This window comes from Chrysemys picta, unplaced genomic scaffold (assembly GCF_011386835.1).
Source record: "Chrysemys picta bellii isolate R12L10 unplaced genomic scaffold, ASM1138683v2 scaf1102, whole genome shotgun sequence".
NCBI classification, from domain to species: domain Eukaryota; kingdom Metazoa; phylum Chordata; order Testudines; family Emydidae; genus Chrysemys; species Chrysemys picta.
This window is the reverse complement of record NW_027053809.1, coordinates 1-21,364: the sequence shown is the minus strand read 5'-3', so window position 1 is coordinate 21,364 and position 21,364 is coordinate 1. Positions and strand designations below refer to the sequence as shown.

Genomic DNA, 21,364 nt, shown 5'->3' with positions numbered 1-21,364 from the left:
GTCAGCTTATTGGTCAAATGTGTTAGGGAGGTGGTGACCTCAGAGAGAGATGCTGACATCAGAGAGAGATGCTGACATGAGGGCCAGGGAAACCTCAGAGACCCCTCTGGCTTTGCTTCAGCAAGTCTCCTCCTTGAGGTCTCTCTTTGAGGAAAGTAAGTGCCTCGGAGAGGTTTGTATCCTGTTCAGTCTGATCCACCTGGTGCCAGCTGAATTCTAAGCATGGAAAACACTAGTTCAAGGTGGCAGAATTTTATTCCCTCCCTGTGATTTTGTCCCGTAGAATCACTGGGGACATTAGTGTTTGTCCTTTTCGTTTTACCTTTTCCTCCCTCCCTCCTTCCTTTCTCTTCATCTCTTACTTCTTTTGTCCTTTCTCCTGTTCCCCTCCCACCACCGGGAGTGGTTTGTGTGTGTGTGTTTGTGTGTGTGTTGCTGGGGGTGCTCTTCACCTCCCCTTGTGGGGAGTTCATCCAAAACTGTATAGTTGAAATAGTGCTTGGACTACACTGACACTAGATGCTGCCATCGTGTGGTTTAGCATTAGTGTCTGGGATGACTTGGGGCAAGATCTCAACCTCCCCGCAACCCACTTCACTGCTGCCAGAATCCCACCTGCCCCCCCTGCTAGAGCCGCATCCCTGCCCAACCTGGGTGGGGGTGGAGAAGAGGGTTCTGATAACTTGAGCTGTGGTTTGGAGGTGGAACAGCTGTCAAGGGCACTGAGGGGGAGGTAGCAGGAGCTCACCCTACAAGGACGGGGGTTGGCACTGGAGATTACTAGAAAGGACAAGAAGACTCCATTCTGGGGTTCAGGAGGTGAATTCATCCCTCAGTGGTGGGCAGGTGCAGGGTGTAAATACTGCTGGTTCCAGGTGTTCTTAATTGCCCCTGATTCCTCGGGGCATTTGAGTCTCTGACAGGTTCTCGTTCCCTTGCAGGAGGAGGACGTCACGGCCAAAGTGATGCACCCGCATCATCCGCCACTTGCGCCAGGTGCCTGAGACACTGCAGGGGCTGCGCCTCTGAGGCCTTCAGCAACTCCCGCTCTCTGTTGCAGGTACTGCTCTGTCTCCCTGTAAATGGCGAGCTAGTGGAAGGGGAAATGGAGCCCCCTGGCACTCACTAAAAGGGAAAGTGGTGGATTCTCCATCTCTTGATGTCATTGAATGAAGACTAGATGCCTTTCTGGAATGTGTGTGCCCAAAAAGTAACTATTGTACTATACAGGAGGCCTATGATATGGAGGGGGTTAGATGAGATGCTCTAAAAGTCTCTTCTGGCCATAAAGTGTAGTAATTTTGGAAACACTGAGTGTAGCATTGGGAGCAGCCTCTGATGCTTTACTGTCTAGCCGGCTTGCTTCCTAGAATGAAGACGCATCGAGTGGGGTGATCCTCAGAGAGTAGCTGAAACCTTCAAAGTGTCAGGCCAGCAGCAGGACATTAGCACTTCAGGGGATGAGTGGGTGTGGCAGTGACATCACAAAGGCCTTTTGCAGTGTAGTAGTTCCGGGGTGGGGCTCGTCCCTTCCGGCCAGTCCTCCTCAGGATACCGGGCTCTCGGCAGGCTCAGGTCCGCGGGAGCTCGGGCACCAGCGTCTGTCCTCTCCCGCTGCCGGCCAGCTACTGAGCGCTGTGGCTTGGCCTTTATACTTCCTGTCCCGCCCCTTGACTTCCGGGGGGTGGGGACAGGCCGCGGTGGCCTTGACTTCCTGGGGCACCTGGGAGCCAGGCCGCCCCGCTACATGCAGTATCTCAGCATATTGGTCAAAGGTGTTAGGGAGGTGGTGACCTCAGAGAGAGATGCTGACATCAGTCAGGCAGGACAGGGGCGCAGGGCCAGGGAAACCTCAGAGACCCCTGTGGCTTTGCTTTAGCAAGTCTCCTTTTCGAGGTCTCTCTTTGAGGACTGAGAGAGTATTAGGGTTCACGTATGTGAGTGCGAGCAGGAGCCTCTTTCGAGTTTTCTCCTTTCCTTTTACTGATTTTACTCGAAAACAGACGTCCCTGTTTAGAAGGTAAGAGCCTCCGAGAGGTTTTTGAACCTTCTCAGTCTGATCCACCTGGTGCCCGTTGAATTCTAGGCATGGAAAACACTAGTTCAAGGTGACAGAATTTTGTAGTCCACACGGGATTTTGTCCCGTTGAATCACTGGGGACATTAGGGTTTGTCCTTTTCATTTTACCTTTTCCACCATCCCTCCTTCCTTTCTCTTCATCTCTTACTTCTTTTGTCCTTTCTCCTGTTCCCCTGCCACCACCAGGAGTGGTGTGTGTGTGTGTGTGTGTGTGTGCGTGTTGCTGGGGGTGATCTTCACCTCCTATTGTGGGAAGTTGATCCAAAACTGTGGGGTTGAAATAGTGCTTGGACTCCACTGACACAAGATGCTGCCATCCTGTGGCTTAGCATTAGTGTCTGGGATGACTTGGGGAAGATCTCAACCTCCCCTCAAACCACTTCACTTCTGGCAGAATCCCTCCTGCCCCCCTGCTAGAGCAGCCTCCCTGGCCAACCTGGGTGGGGGTGGAGAACAGGGTTCTGATAACTTGAGGTGTGGTTTGGAGGTGGAACAGCTGTCAAAAACACTGAGCGGGAGGTAGCAGGAGCTAATCCTACAAGGAGGGGGGTTGGCACTGCAGGATACTAGAAAGGACAAGAAGACTCCATTCTTGGGTTCAGGAGGTGAATTCATCCCTGAGCGGTGGGCAGGTGCTGGGTGGAAATACTACTGGTTCCAGGTGCCCTTAATTCCCCCTGATTCCTCGGGGCGTTTGAGTCTCTGACAGGTTCTCATTCCCTTGCAGCAGGAAGACGTCACGGCCAAAGGGATGCACCAGCTCGGAATCATCCGGCACTTGCGCCAGGTGCCTGAGACACTGAAGGGGCTGTTCCTCTGAGGCCTTCAGCAACTCCCGCTCCCTGCTGCAGGTACTGCTCTGGCTCACTGTAAATGGGGAGCTAGTGGAAGGGGAAATGGAGCCCCCTGGCATTCACTAAAAGGGAAAGTGTTGGATTCTCCATCTCTTAATGTCATTGAATGAAGACTAGATGCCTTTCTGGAATGTGTGTGCCCAAAAAGTAACTCTTGTACTATACAGTAGGCCTATGATATGCAGCGGGTTAGATTAGATGCTCTAAAGGTCTCTTCTGGCCATAAAGTCTACAAATTTTGGAAACACTGAGTGTAGTATTGGGAGCAGCCTCTGATGTTTTACTGTCTAGCCGGCTTGCTTCCTAGAATGAAGACGCATTGAGTGGGGTGATCCACAGAGAGTACCTGTGTCAAGGCTGTATCCCCACTTTGAAGTTTAGGGTACAAATGTAGGGGCCTGCATGAAAACTTCTAAGCTTAACCACCATCCCAAGGCTAATTTCCTCCCCTGGGTAGCCTTGAGAAACCTTTCAGCAATTCCCTGGTGAATACAGATCCAAACCCCTTGGATCTTAAAACAAGGAGAAATAAACCATCCCCCCTCCTTCCTCCCACCAACTTCTGGTGAATACAGATCCAACCCCCTTGGATCTAAAAGAAGGAGAAATTAACCATTCCCCTCCTTCCTCCCACCAACTCCTGGTGAATCAAGATCCAAACTCCTTGGATCTTAAAACAAGGAAAAATCAATCCGGTTCTTAAAAATAAGGCTTTTAATTAAAGAAAAAGGTAAAAATCATCTCTTTAAAATCAGTATGGAAATTAACCTTACAGGGTAATCAAACTTAAAGAGCTCAGAGGACTCCCCTCTAGTCTTAGGTTCAAAGTACAGCAAACAAAGATAAACACTCTAGGAAAAGGTACATTTACAAGTTGAGAAAACAAAGGAAAACTAACACGCCTTGTTTGAAATAGGAGAGACTTGTTTAGAAAGATGTGGAGAACCTGGATTGATGTCTGGTCCCTCTCAGTCCCGAGGGCGAACACCCACACAAACAAAGAACACAAACAAAAGCCTTCCCCTCCCCAAGATTTGAAAGTATCTTGTCCCCTTATTGGTCCTTTAGGTCAGATGCCAGCCAGGTTACCTGAGCTTCTTAACCCTTTACAGGGAAAAGGATTTTGGAGTCTCTGGCCAGGAGGATTTTATAGTACTTGAGGACTGTACACAGGACAGCTGTTACCCTTCCCTTTATAGTTATGACAACCTCAAACCTTCAAAGTGTCAGGCCAGCAGCAGGACATTAGCACTTCAGGGTTTGGTTGGGTGTGGCAGTGACATCACAAAGGCCTTTTGCAGGATGTCAGCTTATTGGTCAAATGTGTTAGGGAGGTGGTGACCTCAGAGAGAGATGCTGACATCAGCCTGGCAGGACAGGAGCACAGGGCCAGGGAAACCTCAGAGACCCTGTGGCTTTGCTTCAGCAAGTCTCCTTCTCGAGGTCTCTCTTTGAGGACTGAGAGAGTGTTAGGGTTGACGTACGTGAGTGCGTGCAGGAGCCTCTTTCGAGTTTTCTCCTTTCCTTTTACTGATTTTACTAGAAAACAGACGTTCCTGTTTAGAAGGTAAGAGCCTCCAAGAGGTTTTGGCAGCTGCTCAGTCTGATCCATCTGGTGCCAGCTGAATTCTAGGCATGGAAAACAGTAGTTTAAGATGGCAGAATTTTATTCCATCCCTTGGATTTTGTGCCGTAGAATCACTGGGGACATTAGGGTTTGTCCTTTTTGTTTTACCTTTTCCTCCATCCCTCCTTCCTTTCTCTTCATCTCTTATTTCTTTTGTCCTTTCTCCTGTTAGCCTCCCACCACCAGGAGTGGTGTGTGTGTGTGTGTTGCTGGGGGTGCTCTTCACTTCCCCTTGTGGGAAGTTGATCCAAAACTGTGGGGTTGAAATAGTGGTTGAACTCCAATGACACTAGATGCTGCCATCCTGTGGCTTAGCATTAGTGTCTGGGATGACTTGGGGCAAGATCTCAACTTCCCCGCAACCCACTTCACTGCTGCCAGAATCCCTCCTGCCCCCCCGCTAGAGCCGCCTCCCTGGCCAACCTTGGTGGGGGTGGAGAACAGTGTTTTTTTCATACATTCATAGATTATCGGACTGGAAGGGACCTCGAGAGGTCATCGAGTCCAGTCCCCTGCCCGCATAGCAGGACCAAATACCATCTAGACCATCCCTGATAGACATTTATCTAACCTACTCTTAAATATCTCAAGAGATGGAGATTCCACAACCTCCCTCGGCAATTTATTCCAGTGTTTAACCACCCTGACAGTTAGGAACTTTTTCCTAATGTCCAACCTAGACCTCCCTTGCTGTAGTTTAAACCCATTGCTTCTGGTTCTATCCTTAGAGGCTAAGGTGAACAAGTTTTCTCCCTCCTCCTTATGACACCCTTTGAAATACCTGAAAACTGCTATCATGTCTCCTCTCAGTCTTCTCTTTTCCAAACTAAACAAACCCAATTCTTTCAGCCTTCCTTCATAGGTCATGTTCTCAAGACCTTTAATCATTCTTGTTGCTCTTCTCTGGACCCTTTCCAATTTCTCCACATCTTTTTTAAAATGCGGTGCCCAGAACTGGACACAATACTCCAGCTGAGGCCTAACCAGAGCAGAGTAGAGCGGAAGAATGACTTCTCGTGTCTTGCTCACAACACACCTGTTAATACATCCCAGAATCAGGTTTGCTTTTTTTGCAAGAGCATCACACTGTTGACTCATATTTAGCTTGTGGTCCACTATAACCCCTAGATCCCTTTCTGCCGTACTCCTTCCTAGACAGTCTCTTCCCATTCTGTATGTGTGAAACTGATTGTTCCTTCCTAAGTGGAGCACTTTGCATTTGTCTTTGTTAAACTTCATCCTGTTTAACTCAGACCATTTCTCCAATTTGTCCAGATCATTTTGAATTATGACCCTGTCCTCCAAAGCAGTTGCAATCCCTCCCAGTTTGGTATCATCCGCAAACTTAATAAGCGTACTTTCTATGCCAATATCTAAGTCGTTGATGAAGATATTGAACAGCGCCGGTCCCAAAACAGACCCCTGCGATACCCCACTCGTTATGCCTTTCCAGCAGGATTGGGAACTATTAATAACAACTCCCTGAGTACGGTTATCCAGCCAGTTATGCACCCACCTTATAGCAGCCCCATCTAAATTGTATTTGCCTAGTTTATCAATAAGAATATCATGCGAGACCGTATCAAATGCCTTACTAAAGTCTAGGTATACCACATCCACAGCCTCACCCTTCTCTACAAGGCTCGTTATCCTATCAAAGAAAGCTATCAGATTGGTTTGACGTGATTTGTTCTTCACAAATCCATGCTGGCTGTTCCCTATCACCTTACCACCTTCCAAGTGTTTGCAGATGATTTCCTTAATTACTTGCTCCGTTATCTTCCCTGGCACAGAAGTTAAACTCACTGGTCTGTAGTTTCCTGGGTTGTTTTTATTTCCCTTTTTATAGATGGGCACTATACTTGCCCTTTTCCAGTCTTCTGGAATCTCTCCCGTCTCCCATGATTTTCCAAAGATAATAGCTAGAGGCTCAGATACCTCCTCTATTAGCTCCTTGAGTATTCTAGGATGCATTTCATCAGGCCCTGGTGACTTGCAGGCATCTAACTTTTCTAAGTGATTTTTAACTTGTTTTTTTTTTATTTTATCTGCTAAACCTACCCCCTTCCCATTAGCATTCACTATGTTAGGCATTCCTTCAGACTTCTCGGTGAAGACCGAAACAAAGAAGTCATTAAGCATCTCCGCCATTTCCAAGTTTCCTGTTACTGTTTCTCCCTCTTCACTAAGCAGTGGGCCTACCCTGTCTTTGGTCTTCCTCTTGCTTCTAACGTATTGATAAAAAGTCTTCTTGTTTCCCTTTATTCCCGTAGCTAGTTTGAGCTCATTTTGTGCCTTTGCCTTTCTAATCTTGCCCCTGCATTCCTGTGTTGTTTGCCTATATTCATCCTTTGTAATCTGTCCCAGTTTCCATTTTTTATATGACTCCTTTTTATTTTTTAGATCATGCAAGATCTCATGGTTAAGCCAAGGTGGTCTTTTGCCACATTTTCTATCTTTCCTAACCAGCGGAATAGCTTGCTTTTGGGCCCTTAATAGTGTCCCTTTGAAAAACTGCCAACTCTCCTCAGTTGTTTTTCCCCTCAGTCTTGATTCCCATGGGACCTTACCTATCAGCTCTCTGGGCTTACCAAAATCTGCCTTCCTGAAATCCATTGTCTCTATTTTGCTGTTCTCCCTTCTACCCTTCCTTAGAATTGCAAACTCTATGATTTCATGATCACTTTCACCCAGGCTGCCTTCTACTTTCAAATTCTCAACGAGTTCCTCCCTATTTGTTAAAATCAAGTCTAGAACAGCTTCCCCCCTAGTAGCTTTTTCAACCTTCTGAAATAAAAAGTTGTCTCCAATGCAGTCCAGGAATTTGTTGGATAGTCTGTGCCCCGCTGTGTTATTTTCCCAACATATAGCCGGATAGTTGAAGTCCCCCATCACCACCAAATCTTGGGCTTTGGATGATTTTGTTAGTTGCTTAAAAAAAGCCTCATCCACCTCTTCCACCTGGTTAGGTGGCCTGTAGTAGACTCCTAGCATGACATCTCCCTTGTTTTTTACCCCTTTTAGCCTAACCCAGAGACTCTCAACACTTCCATCTCCTATGTCCATCTCTACCTCAGTCCAAGTGTGTACATTTTTAATATACAAGGCAACACCTCCTCCCTTTTTCCCCTGTCTATCCTTCCTGAGCAAGCTGTACCCATCCACACCAACATTCCAATCATGTGTATTATCCCACCAAGTTTCAGTGATGCCAACAATGTCATAGTTGTATTTATTTATTAGCACTTCCAGTTCTTCCTGCTTATTCCCCATACTTCTCGCATTTGTATATAGGCATCTAAGATACTGGTTTGATCTTTCCTCCCAGTTTTGTCCTGACCCTCCTTTCCCTCTGACAATATAGCCCACACTCCCTCTCGTTTTTGACCCATCTCCCCGGTCTCCATGTTCCCCACTTACCTGTGGGCTTTGCTCACCTGTCCCGTTCGAACCTAGTTTAAAGCCCTCCTCACTAGGTTAGCCAGTCTGTGTCCAAAGGTACTAATAACTTGAGCTGTGGTTTGGAGGTGGAACAGCTGTCAAGGGCACTGAGGGGGAGATAGCAGGAGCTCATCCTTCAAGGAGGGGGGTTGGCACTGGAGGTTACTAGAAAGGACAAGAAGACTCCATTCTGGGGTTCAGGAGGTGAATTTATCCCTCAGTGGTGGGCAGGTGATGGGTGGAAGTAGTGCTGGTTCCAGGTGCCCTTAATTCCCGCTGATTCCTCGGGGCGTTTGAGTCTCTGACAGGTTCTCGTTCCCTTGCAGCAGGAGGACGTCACGTCCAAAGTGATGCACCAGCTCCGCATCATCCGGCACTTGCGCCAGATTCCTGAGACACTGCAGGGGCTGTGCCTCTGTGAACATCAGCAACTCCTGCTCCTTGCTGCAGGTACTGCTCTGGCTCACTGTAAATGGGGTGCTAGTGGAAGGGGAAATGGAGCCCCCTGGCACTCACTAAAAGGGAAAGTGGTGGACCCCTGTGGCTTTGCTTCAGCAAGTCTCCTTCTCGAGGTCTCTCTTTGAGGACTGAGAGAGTGTTAGGGTTGACGTATGTGAGTGCGAGCAGGAGCCTCTTTCGAGTTTTCTCCTTTCCTTTTACTGATTTTACTAGAAAACAGACGTCCCTGTTAGAATCATAGAATCATAGAATATCAGAGTTGGAACGGACCTCAAGACGTCATCTAGTCCAACCCCCTGATCAAAGCAGGACCAATTCCCAGCTAAATCATCCCAGCCAGGGCTTTGTCAAGCCGGGCCTTAAAAACCTCCGAGGAAGGAGACTCCACCACCTCCCTAGGTAACGCATTCCAGTGTTTCACCACCCTCCTAGTGAAATAGTTTTTCCTGATATCCAACCTGGACCTCCCCCACTGCAACTTGAGACCATTCCTCCTTATTCTGTCATCTGCCACCACTGAGAACAGCCGAGCTCCATCCTCTTTGGAACCCCCCTTCACGTAGTTGAAGGCTGCTATCAAATCCCCCCTCATTCTTCTCTTCTGGAGACTAAACAATCCCAGTTCCCTCAGCCTCTTCTCATAAGTCATGTGCTCCAGACCCCTAATCATTTTTGTTGCCCTCCGCTGGACTCTTTCCAATTTTTCCTCATCCTTCTTGTAGTGTGGGTCCCCAAACTGGACACAGTATTCCAGATCAGGCCTCACCAATGTCGAATAAAGGGGAACGATCACGTTCCTCGATCTGCTGGCAATGCCCCTACTTATACAGCCCAAAATGCCGTTAGCCTTCTTGGCAACAAGAGCACACTGTTGACTCATATCCAGCTTCTCATCCACTGTGACCCCTAGGTCCTTTTCTGCAGAACTGCTACCTAGCCATTCGGTCCCTAGTCTGTAGCAGTGCATGGGATTCTTCCGTCCTAAGTGCAGGACTCTGCACTTGTCCTTGTTGAACCTCATCAGGTTTTTTTCGGCCCAATCCTCTAATGTGTCTAGGTCCCTCTGTATCCGATCCCTACCCTCGAGTGTATCTACCACGCCTCCTAGTTGAGTGTCACCTGCAAACTTGCTGAGAGTGCAGTCCACACCATCCTCCAGATCATTAATAAAGATATTAAACAAAACCGGCCCCAGGGGCGACCCTTGGGGCACTCCGCTTGAAACTGGCTGCCAACTAGACATGGAGCCATTGATCACTACCCGTTGAGCCCGACGATCCAGCCAGCTTTCTATCCAGCTTACAGTCCATTCATCCAGCCCATACTTCTTTAACTTGGCGGCAAGAATACTGTGGGAGACGTATGTGAGTGCGAGCAGGAGCCTCTTTCGAGTTTTCTCCTGTTATTGATTTTACTAGAAAACAGACGTGCCTGTTGAGAAGGTAAGAGCCTTGGAGAGGTTTTTAACCTGCTCAGTCTGATCCATCTGGTGCCAGCTGAATTCTAGGCATGGAAAACACTAGTTCAAGGTGGCAGAATTTTATAGCCCACCTGGGATTTTGTGCCGTAGAATCACTGGGGATATTAGGGTTTGTCCTTTTCGTTTTACCTTTTCCTCCATCCCTCCTTCCTTTCTCTTGTTCCCCTCCCACCACCAAGAGTGGTGTGTGTGTGTGTGTTGCTGGGGGTGCTCTTCACCTCCCCTCGTGCGAAGTTGACACTGCAAGGGCTGTGCCTTTGTGAACATCAGCAACTCCTACTCCCTGCTGCAGGTACTGCTCTGGCTCACTGTAAATGGGGTGCTAGTGGAAGGGGAAATGGAGCCCCCTGGCACTCACTAAATGGGAAAGTGGTGGATTCTCCATCTCTTGATGTCATTGAATGAAGACTAAATGCCTTTGTGGAATGTTTCTGCCCAAAAAGTAACTATTGTCCTATACAGGAAGCCTATGATATGCAGGGGCTTAGATGAGATGCTCTAAAGGTCTCTTGTGGCCATAAAGTCTCCTAATTTTGGAAACACTGAGTGTAGCATTGGAAGCAGCCTCTGATGTTTTACCGTCTAGCCGGATTGCTTCCTAGAATGAAGACGCATTGAGTGGGGTGATCCACAGAGAGTAGCTCAAACCTTCAAAGTGTCAGGCCAGCAGCAGGACATTAGCACTTCCGGGGATGGGTGGGTGTGGCAGTGACATCACAAAGGCCTTTTCAGGACCTCAGCGTATTGGTCAAAGGTGTTAGGGAGGTGGTGATCTCCGTGAGAGATGCTGACATCAGCCAGGCAGGACAGGGGCGCATGGCCAGGGAAACCTCAGAGACCCCTGTGGCTTTGCTTCAGCAAGTCTCCTTCTCGAGGTTTCTCTTGAGGACTGTACACAGGACAGCTGTTACCCTTCCCTTTATAGTTATGACAACCTCAAACCTTCAAAGTGTCAGGCCAGCAGCAGGACATTAGCACTTCAGGGTTTGGTTGGGTGTGGCAGTGACATCACAAAGGCCTTTTGCAGGATGTCAGCTTATTGGTCAAATGTGTTAGGGAGGTGGTGACCTCAGAGAGAGATGCTGACATCAGCCTGGCAGGACAGGGGCGCATGGCCAGGGAAACCTCAGAGACCCCTGTGGCTTTGCTTCAGCAAGTCTCCTTCTCGAGGTTTCTCTTGAGGACTGAGAGAGTATTAGGATTCACGTATTTGAGTGAGAGCAGGAGCCTCTTTCGAGTTGTCTCCTTTCCTTTTACTGATTTTACTAGAAAACAGACATCCCTGTTTAGAAAGTAAGAGCCTCCAAGAGGTTTTGGAACCTGCTCAGTCTGATCCATCTGGTGCCAACTGAATTCTGGGCATGGAAAACACTAGTTCAAGGTGGCAGAATTTTAATCCCTCCCTGTGATTTTGTCTGGTAGAATCACTGGGGACATTAGGGTTTGTCCTTTTCGTTTTACCTTTTCCTCCATCCCTCCTTCCTTTCTCTTTATCTCTTACTTCTTTTGTCCTTTCTCTTGTTCCCCTCCCACCACCAGGAGTGGTATATGTGTGTGTGTGTGTGTTGCTGGCCAAACTAAAAGCAGAAGAAAATGAAAGAAAACATCAGAGACTGCATCAATTAACAAAACTCAAGACACAGCAGAGAAAAAGAGAAGAAAAAGCCATCCTCCAGATCATTAATAAAGATATTAAACAAAACCGGCCCCAGGACCGACCCTTGGGGCACTACTCCGCTTGAAACCGGCTGCCAACTAGACATGGAGCCATTGATCACTACCCGTTGAGCCCGACGATCCAGCCAGCTTTCTATCCACCTTACAGTCCATTCATCCATCCCATACTTCTTTAACTTGGTGGCAAGAATACTGTGGGAGAGCGTATCAAAAGCTTTGCTAAAGTCAAGGAATAACACATCCACTGCTTTCCCCTCATCCACAGAGCCAGTTATCTCATCATAGAAGGCAATTAGGTTAGTCAGGCACGACTTCCCCTTCGTGAATCCATGCTGACTGTTCCTGATCACTTTCCTCTCCTCTAAGTGTTTCATAATTGATTCCTTGAGGACCTGCTCCATGATTTTTCCAGGGACTGAGGTGAGGCTGACTGGCCTGTAGTTCCCTGGATCCTCCTCCTTCCCTTTTTTAAAGATGGGCACGACATTAGCCTTTTTCCAGTCATCCGGGACCTCCCTCGATCGCCATGAGTTTTCAAAAATAATGGCTAATGGCTGTGCAATCTCATCCGCCAAGTCCTTTAGCACCCTTGGATGCAGCGCATCCAGCCCCATGGAGTTGTGCACGTCCAGTTTTTCTAAATAGTCCCGAACCACTTCTTTCTCCACAGAGGGCTGGTCACCTTCTCCCCATATTGTGCTGCCCAGTGCAGCAGTCTGGGAGCTGACCTTGTTCGTGAAGACAGAGGCAAAAAAAGCATTGAGTACATTAGCTTTTTCCACATCCTCGGTCACTAGGTTGCCTCCCTCATTCAGTAAGGGGCCCACACTTTCCTTGACTTTCTTCTTGTTGCTAACATACCTGAAGAAACCCTTCTTGTTACTCTTAACATCTCTTGCTAGCTGCAACTCCAAGTGTGATTTGGCCTTCCTGATTTCACTCCTGCATGCCTGAGCAATATTTTTATACTCCTCCCTGGTCATTTGTCCAATCTTCCACTTCTTGTAAGCTTCTTTTTTGCGTTTAAGATCAGCAAGGATTTCACTGTCTAGCCAAGCTGGTCGCCTGCCATATTTACTATTCTTTCTACACATCGGGATGGTTTGTTCCTGCAACCGCAATAAGGATTCTTTAAAATACAGCCAGCTCTCCTGGACCCCTTTGCCCTTCATGTTATTCTCCCAGGGGATCCTGCCCATCTGTTCCCTGAGGGAGTCAAAGTCTGCTTTTCTGAAGTCCAGGGTCCGTATTCTGCTGCTCTCCTTTCTTCCTTGTGTCAGGATCCTGAACTCGACCATCTCATGGTCACTGCCTCCCAGATTCCCATCCACTTTTGCTTCCCCTACTAATTCTTCCCTGTTTGTGAGCAGCAGGTCAAGAAAAGCTCTGCCCCTAGTTGGTTCCTCCAGCACTTGCACCAGGAAATTGTGCCCTACACGTTCCAAAAACTTCCTGGATTGTCTGTGCACCGCTGTATTGCTCTCCTAGCAGATATCAGGGTGATTAAAGTCTCCCATGAGAACCAGGGCCTGCGATCTAGCAACTTCTGCTAGTTGCCAGAAGAAAGCCTCGTCCACCTCATCCCCCTGGTCTGGTGGTCTATAGCAGACTCCAACCTTGACATCCCCCTTGTTGCTCACACTTCTCAACTTTATCCAGAGACTGTCAGGTTTTTCTGCAGTTTCATACCAGAGCTCTGAGCAGTCATACTCCTCTCTTACATACAACGCAACTCCCCCACCTTTTCTGCCCTGCCTGTCCTTCCTGAACAGTTTATATCCATCCATGACAGTACTCCAGTCATGTGAGTTATCCCACCAAGTCTCTGTTATTCCAATCACATCATAGTTCCCTGACTGTGCCAGGACTTCCAGTTCTCCCAGCTTGTTTCCCAGGCTTCTTGCATTTGTGTATAGGCACTTAAGATAACTCATCGATCGTCCCTCATTCTCAGCATGAGACAGGAGTCCTCCCCCCTTGCGCTCTCCTGCTTGTGCTTCCTCCCAGGATCCCATTTCCCCACTTACCTCAGGGCTTTGGTCTCCTTCCCCCGGTGAACCTAGTTTAAAGCCCTCCTCACTAGGTTAGCCAGCCTGCTGACGAAGATGCTCTTCTCTCTCTTCGTTAGGTGGAGCCCGTCTCTGCCTAGCACTCCTCCTTCTTGGAACACCATCCCATGGTTGAAGAATCCAAAGCCTTCTCTCCAACACCACCTGTGTAGCCATTCGTTGACTTCCACGATTCGACGGTCTCTACCCCGGCCTTTTCCTTGCACAGGGAGGATGGACGAGAACACCACTTGCGCCTCAAACTCCTTTATCCTTCTTCCCAGAGCCACATAGTCTGCAGTGATCCGCTCAAGGTCATCTCTGATCGCTCACCTTCCACATCACCGTCTTCTTAAGAACTTCCTCAACTGTTGCAGGAACTACTCAGAGAAACCTGCAGATGTAAGCCTCAGTGAGCTCTCCCCAAGCGAACTCCCAGTCAAACTCCCGCTCTTAGCCTCTGCTGTTCGCCGCTCCTTCTCCAAGTCTCTCTTTGAGGACTGAGAGAGTATTAGGGTTCACGTATTTGAGTGCGAGCAGGAGCCTCTTTCGAGTTTTTTCCTTTCCTTTTACTGATTTTACTAGAAAACAGACGTCCCTGTTGAGAAGGTAAGAGCCTCCAAGAGGTTTTGGAACCTGCTCAGTCTGATCCATCTGGTGCCAGCTGAATTCTAGGCATGGAAAACACTAGTTTAATGTGTCAGAATTTTATTCCCTCCCTGGGATTTTGTCCCGTAGAATCACTGGGGACATTAGGGTTTGTCCTTTTCGTTTTACCTTTTCCTCCATCCCTCCTTCCTTTCTCTTCATCTCTTACTTCTTTTGTCCTTTCTCCTGTTCCCCTCCCACCACCTATTAGAGGGGCGGATTATACCCATCAGTAGTATGTCCTGGATCTCCCTTTGTATAGCAGTTTTGTCATGAGGTGACTCCTGGTAGGGTGGGGTTCTAATTGGGTGAGCATTACCTGTGTTAATGGAGTGGTATGCCCGTTCGGTCCGTTTTGGAGTGGCTGAGAAAATTGGTGCAAAGCTTGTGCACAGCTCCTTGATCTGCTGTCGCTGCAGACGTCCAAGGGTCGTGGAGAGGTTCACCTCTTCTACGCCACCATCCTTTTTTTCTTCGTAATAGACACCTTTAGGCCACTTTGCGTTATTTGTTTTCTGGGCTGTAAACTGGCAAACGTTTAATTTTTTGGAATAAAAGGGCTTAAGAGAATTAACATGGTATACCTTGGGCTTTATGTTGGAGGTGGGGGAGGCTATGAGATAATTAACAGCTCCTAGGCGCTCCTGGACCGCGAATGGTCCTTTCCACGACGCTTCCATTTTATGGGCCTGGAGCGCCTTTAAGACCATGACTTGGTTTCCTACTTTGAAGGACCGTTCTCTGGAATGTTTATCATACCAGGCCTTTTGCTCTTTCTGAGCATTTTTTAGGTTTTCTTTAGCAAGGGCTAAAGAGTGTCGGAGGGTGCTTTGTAGGTTGCTTACAAAGTTTAGAATGTTAGTTCCTGGAGAAGGCGTAAGCCCCTCCCATTGCTGTTTCACCAACTGTAATGGCCCCTTAACCTCGCGGCCATACACAAGTTCAAATGGTGAAAACCCTAAAGTGGGATGTGGTACAGCCCTGTAGGCGAAAAGCAACTGCTGCAACACTAGGTCCCAATTATTGGAGTGTTCATTTATGAATTTACATATTATGGCCCCCAAAGTTTTATTAAACCTCTCCACCAGGCCATTGGTTTTATGGTTGTAAGGGGTGGCAACCAAGTGATTCACCCCATGAGCTTCCCACAGGTTTTTCATGGTCCCTGCCAGGAAATTAGTTCCCGAATCTGCAAGGATGTTGGAGGGCCAATCTACCCCGGCAAAAATGTCTGTTAATGCCTGGCACACACTTTTAGCCCTGGTGTTGCTTAAGGGTACTGCTTCCGGCCATCGGGTAACAAAATCCATGAAAGTCAGTACGTACTGCTTTCCTTTGGGTGTCTTTTTGGGAAAAGGACCCAGAATATTCACAGCTACGTGCTGAAATGGGACCTTAATTATGGGTAGTGGCTGGAGAGGGGCTTTAACCTGGTCTTGGGGCTTTTCCACTCGTTGGTACACCTCACAAGACCGGACATAATTAGCAACGTCCTTGCCCATTCCCTCCCAGTGGAAGGACTTCCCCAACCGGTCCTTGGTTCTGTTCACCCCAGAATGGCCACTGGGATGATCGTGGGCTAAGCTCAAGAGCTTTACCCGATACTTAGTGGGAACTACCAACTGTCTTTGAGGATGCCAGTTTTTCTGGTGCCCACCAGAAAGAGTCTCCTTGTATAAAAGTCCTTGTTCTATAACAAACCGGGATCGGTTAGAAGAGCTGAGAGGCGGTGGGGTGCTCCACGCCGCCGCCCAAACTTTCTGAAGGCTGTTATCTGCTTCCTGCTCGGCCTGGAACTGTTTCCTTGATGCTGGAGACATCAGTTCCTCCTTGGATTGTGGACTGGGGCTTGGTCCCTCTGGAAGTGATGCAGGTGCTGGGGCTGTTTCCATTGACTGTGATCCGCTGTCCACTGGTGCACTATGTGGTATCTCAGGCTCTGGCTGAGCCTCTTGGGTAGGGTTATCTGCTGCTTCCGCCAGGTCAGGCTCGCTGGTGCCCTCTGGCGTTGGAGTTGTAGACGGGTTTGCAAGCGCTGGACTCAGTGCTGGCAATGGTCCTGGTGCTGGTTGCGTTGCCAGTTCCGGTTCTGGGACTGGCTTTGGCTGGGTCTCTGGGATTGGATTCACTACGGCTGTTGCAGTCGTTGGCAGGGGATCCGGTTCCACCACCTTTGTCTGGGTCTCTGGTAACACAGCCGGGGCCCTGGTGGACGGCTCAGGAACAGGGATGGGGGTGAAAGCTTGCTTAGCCTTTGCTACTTCCAGTTCATGCTTCCTTTCTTTTTCTCTCTCCTCCATCTCTTTTTTTTTTCAGCTCCATTTCTTTTTCTTTCAACTTCATCTCTCTCTTGTGGGCCTCCTCTTTGGCTTTTTCTTCTCTTTTTCTCTGCTGTGTCTTGAGTTTTGTTAATTGAAGCAGTCTCTGATGTTTTCTTTCATTTTCTTCTGCTTTTAGTTTGGCCAGTTCTATTTTTTTAGCTACTTCTTTGGTAGTCATTTTCCTGTTTTCTTGTGCTGGGTCACCCCCTCTGCAGTTGACTGAAACTGGGAAGCTCTCAGCTCTGGCTGCTGCTGAGTTAAGAGAGACTTTCTAACTAGCTACTCCCGAGGATGTAAAAAGAAAAAAAAACCAATTCAGCTTGTAAATTCCTTTTACCCTGTCGTTTGCTCATTTGAACACTTCTCTTAACAAAGGACCTTGTTAAAAAAACTTAACACCTCTGCCTTCAGGCAAGGAGAGAGAAGATATGCATCTATCTCCAGCTCTGCTTTTCAAGCAGCTAGAAAGAAAAAAAAATCTCACTGGCTTTGGGTTTAAAATGATCCCACCGCTACCACCATGTCAAGGCTGTATCCCCACTTTGAACTTTAGGGTACAAATGTAGGGGCCTGCATGAAAACTTCTAAGCTTAACTACCAGCTTAGCTCTGGTCCGCTGCCACCATCCCAAGGCTAATTTCCTTCCCTGGGTAGCCTTGAGAGACCTTCACCAATTCCCTGGTGAATACAGATCCAAACCCCTTGGATCTTAAAACAAGGAGAAATTAACCATTCCCACTTCTTTCTCCCACCAACTCCTGGTGAATACAGATCCAACCCCCTTGGATCTAAAACAAGGAAAAAATCGATCAGGTTCTTAAAAAGAAGGTTTTTAATTAAAGAAAAAGGTAAAAATCATCTCTGTAAAATCAGTATGGAAATAACCATACAGGGTAATCAAACTTAAAGAGCTCAGAGGACTCCCCTCTAGTTTTAGGTTCAAAGTACAGCAAACAAAGATAAACACTCTAGTAAAAGGTACATTTACATGTTGAGAAAACAAAGGAAAACTAACACGCCTTGCCTGGCTATTTACTTAGAAGTTAGAAATAGGAGAGACTTGTTTAGAAAGATGTGGAGAACCTGGATTGATGTCTGGTCCCCCTCAGTCCCGAGAGCGAACGCACAACCAAAACAAAGAACACAAACAAAAGCCTCCCCCCCCCACGGCCAAAGTGATGCACCAGCTCCGCATCATCTGGCACTTGTGCCAGGTGCCTGAGACACTGCAGGGGCTGTTCCTCTGAGGCCTTAGCAACTCCCACTCCCTGCTGCAGGTACTGCTCTGGCTCCCTGTAAATGGCGAGCTAGTGGAAGGGGAAATGGAGCCCCCTGGCACTCACTAAAAGGGAAAGTGGTGGATTCTCCATCTCTTGATGTCATTTAATCAAGACAAGATGCCTTTCTGGAATGTGTGTGCCCAAAAAGTAACTATTGTACTATACAGGAAGCCTATGATATGCAGGGGCTTAGATTAGATGCTCTAAAGGTCTCTTCTGCCCATCAAGTCTACTAATTTTGGAAACACTGAGTGTAGCATTGGGAGCAGCCTCTGATGTTTTACTGTTTGGCCGGCTTGCTTCGTAGAATGAAGACGCATGGAGTGGGGTGATCCCCAGAGAGTAGCTCAAACCTTCATAGTGTCAGGCCAGCAGCAGGACATTAGCACTTCAGGGGATGGTTGGGTGTGACAGTGACATCACAAAGGACTTTTGCAGGAGCTCAGCCTATTGGTCAAAGTTGTTAGGGAGGTGGTGACCTCAGAGAGAGATGCTGACATCAGCCAGGCATGACAGGAGCACAGGGCCAGGGAAACCTCAGAGACACCTGTGGCTTTGCTTCAGCAAGTCTCCTTCTCGAGGTCTCTCTTTGAGGACTGAGAGAGTATTAGGGCTGACGTACGTGAGTGCGAGCAGGAGCCTCTTTCGAGATTTCTCCTTTCTCTTTACTGATTTTACTAGAAAACAGACGTCCCTGTTAAGAAGGTAAGAGCTTCGGAGAGGTTTGTAACCTTTTCAGTCTGATCCCCCTGGTGCCAGCTGAATTCTAGGCATGGAAAACACTAGCTCAAGGTGGCAGAATTTTATTCCCTCCCTGGGATTTTGTCCCGTGGAATCACTGGGGACATTAGGTTTTGTCCTTTTCGTTTTACCTTTTCCTCCATCCCTCCTTCCTTTCTCTTCAACTCTTACTTCTTTTGTCCTTTCTCCTGTTCCCCTCCCACCACCAGGAGTGGGGTGTGTGTGTGTTGCTGGGGGTGCGCTTCACCTCCCCTTGTGGAAAGTTGATCCAATACTGTGAGGTTGAAATAGTGCTTGGACTCCACTGACACTAGATGCTCCCATCCTGTGGCTTAACATTACTGTCTGGGATGACTTCGGGCAAGGTCTCAACCTCCCCGCAACGCACTTTTCTGCTTTCAGAATCCCTGCTGCCCCCCCTCCTAGATCCGCCTCCCTGCCCAACCTGGGTGGGGGTGGAGAAGAGGGTTCTGATAACTTGAGCTGTGGTTTGGAGGTGGAACAGCTGTCAAGGGCACTGAGCGGGAGGTAGCAGGAGCTCATCCTACAAGGAGTGGGGTTGGCACTGGAGGTTACTAGAAAGGTCAAGAAGATTCCATTCTGGGGTTGAGGAGGTGAATTGCTCAAAGGTGTTAGGGAGGTGGTGACCTCAGAGAGAGATGCTGACATGAGCCAAGCAGGACAGGGGGGCAGGGCCAGGGAAACCTCAGAGACCCCTGTGATTTTGCTTCAGCAAGTCTCCTTCTCGAGGTCTCTCTTTGAGGACTGACAGAGTATTAGGGTTCACGTATGTGAGTGGGAGCAGGAGCCTCTTTCGAGTTTTCTCCTTTCCTTTTACTGATTTTACTAGAAATCAGTTAGAAGCAACAAAGCACATTTGGTGATTTTTTGATGGTTGGGGTCTCTGGTGATTGGTTCCATATAAGATGGGGAAAAAAATGGAGTCTCCTTCCTTGGAGGTTTTTAAGGCCCGGCTTGACAAAGCCCTGACTGGGATGATTTAGCTGGGAATTGGTCCTGCTCTGAGCAGGGGGTTGGACTAGATGCCCTCTTGAGGTCCCTTCCAACTCTGATATTGTATGATTTTATGATTCTATGAAAACAGACTTCCCTGTTGAGAAGGTAAGAGCCTCCAATAGGTTTTGCAACCTCCACAGTCTGATCCATCTGGTGCCAGCTGAATTCTAGGCATGGAAAACACTAGTTCAAGGTGGCAGAATTTTATTCCGTCCCTGGGATTTTATCCCGTAGAATCACTAGGGATATTAGCGTTTGTCCTTTTCATTTTACCTTTTCCTCCATCCCTCCTTCCTTTCTCTTCATCTCTTACTTCTTTTGTCCTTTCTCTTGTTCCCCTCCCACCACCAGGAGTGGTGTGTGTGTGTGTCTGTGTGTGTATTGCTGGGGGTTCTCTTCACCTCTCCCTGTGGGAAGTTCCTCTAAAACTGTGGGGTTGAAATAGTGCTTGGACTCCACTGACACAAGATGCTGCCATCCTGTGGCTTAGCATTAGTGTCTGGGATGACTTGGGGCAAGATCTCAACCTCCCCTCAACCCACTTCACTTCTGGCAGAATCCCTCTTGCCCCCCCGCTAGAGCCGCCTCCATGCCCAACCTGGTTGCGGGTGCAGAAGAGGGTTCTGATAACTTGAGGTTTGGTTTGGAGGTGGAACAGCTGTCAAGAACACTGAGTGGGAGGAAGCAGGAGCTCACCCTAGAAGGAGGGGGGTTGGCACTGGAGGTTACTAGAAAGGACAAGAAGACTCCATTCTGGGGTTCAGGAGGTGAATTTATCCCTCAGTGGTGGGCAGGTGATGGGTGGAAGTAGTGCTGGTTCCAGGTGCCCTTAATTCCCGCTGATTCCTCGGGGCGTTTGAGTCTCTGACAGGTTCTCGTTCCCTTGCAGCAGGAGGACGTCACGGCCAAAGTGATGCACCAGCTCCGCATCATCCGGCACTTGTGCCAGGTGCCTGAGACACTGCAGGGGCTGTGCCTCTGAGGCCATCAGCAACTCCCGCTCCCTGCTGCAGGTACTGCTCTGGCTCACTGTAAATGGGGAGCTAGTGGAAGGGGAAATGGAACCCCCTGGCACTCACTAAAAGGGAAAGTGGTGGATTCTCCATCTCTTGATGTCATTGAATGAAGACTAGATGCCTTTCTGGAATGTGTGTGCCCAAAGAGTAACTATTGTACTATACAGGAAGCCTATGACATGCAGGGGCTTAGATTAGATGCTCTAAAGGTCTCTTGTGGCCATAAAGTCTACTAATTTTGGAACCACTGAGTGTAGCATTGGGAGCAGCCTCTGATGTTTTACTGTCTATCCCACTTGCTTCCTAGAATGAAGACGCATTGAGTGGGGTGATCCACAGAGAGTAGCCCAAACCTTCATAGTGTCAGGCCAGCAGCAGGACATTAGCACTTAAGGGTTTGATTGGTGGCAGTGATATCACAAAGGTCTTTTGCAGGACCTCAGCATATTGGTCAAAGGTGTTAGGGAGGTGGTAACCTCAGAGAGAGATGCTGCCATCAGCGAGGCAGGACAGGGGCGCATGGCCAGGGAAACCTCCGAGACCCCTGTGGCTTTGCTTCAGCAAGTCTCCTTCTCGAGGTTTCTCTTGAGGACTGAGAGAGTGTTAGGATTCACGTATTTGAGTGAGAGCAGGAGCCTCTTTCGAGTTGTCTCCTTTCCTTTTACTGATTTTACT

General features: G+C 48.3%; 1 long non-coding RNA gene across 1 annotated transcript; it reads left to right on the top strand.

The window, feature by feature from the left end:
* Positions 1 to 2,807: 2,807 nt before the first annotated feature.
* LOC135979664 (uncharacterized) lies at positions 2,808 to 20,687 on the top strand. The gene is made up of 3 exons (XR_010596928.1): positions 2,808 to 2,931; positions 8,329 to 8,452; positions 20,563 to 20,687. It is a non-coding gene; the product is annotated as an uncharacterized LOC135979664 (long non-coding RNA).
* Positions 20,688 to 21,364: the final 677 nt, after the last annotated feature.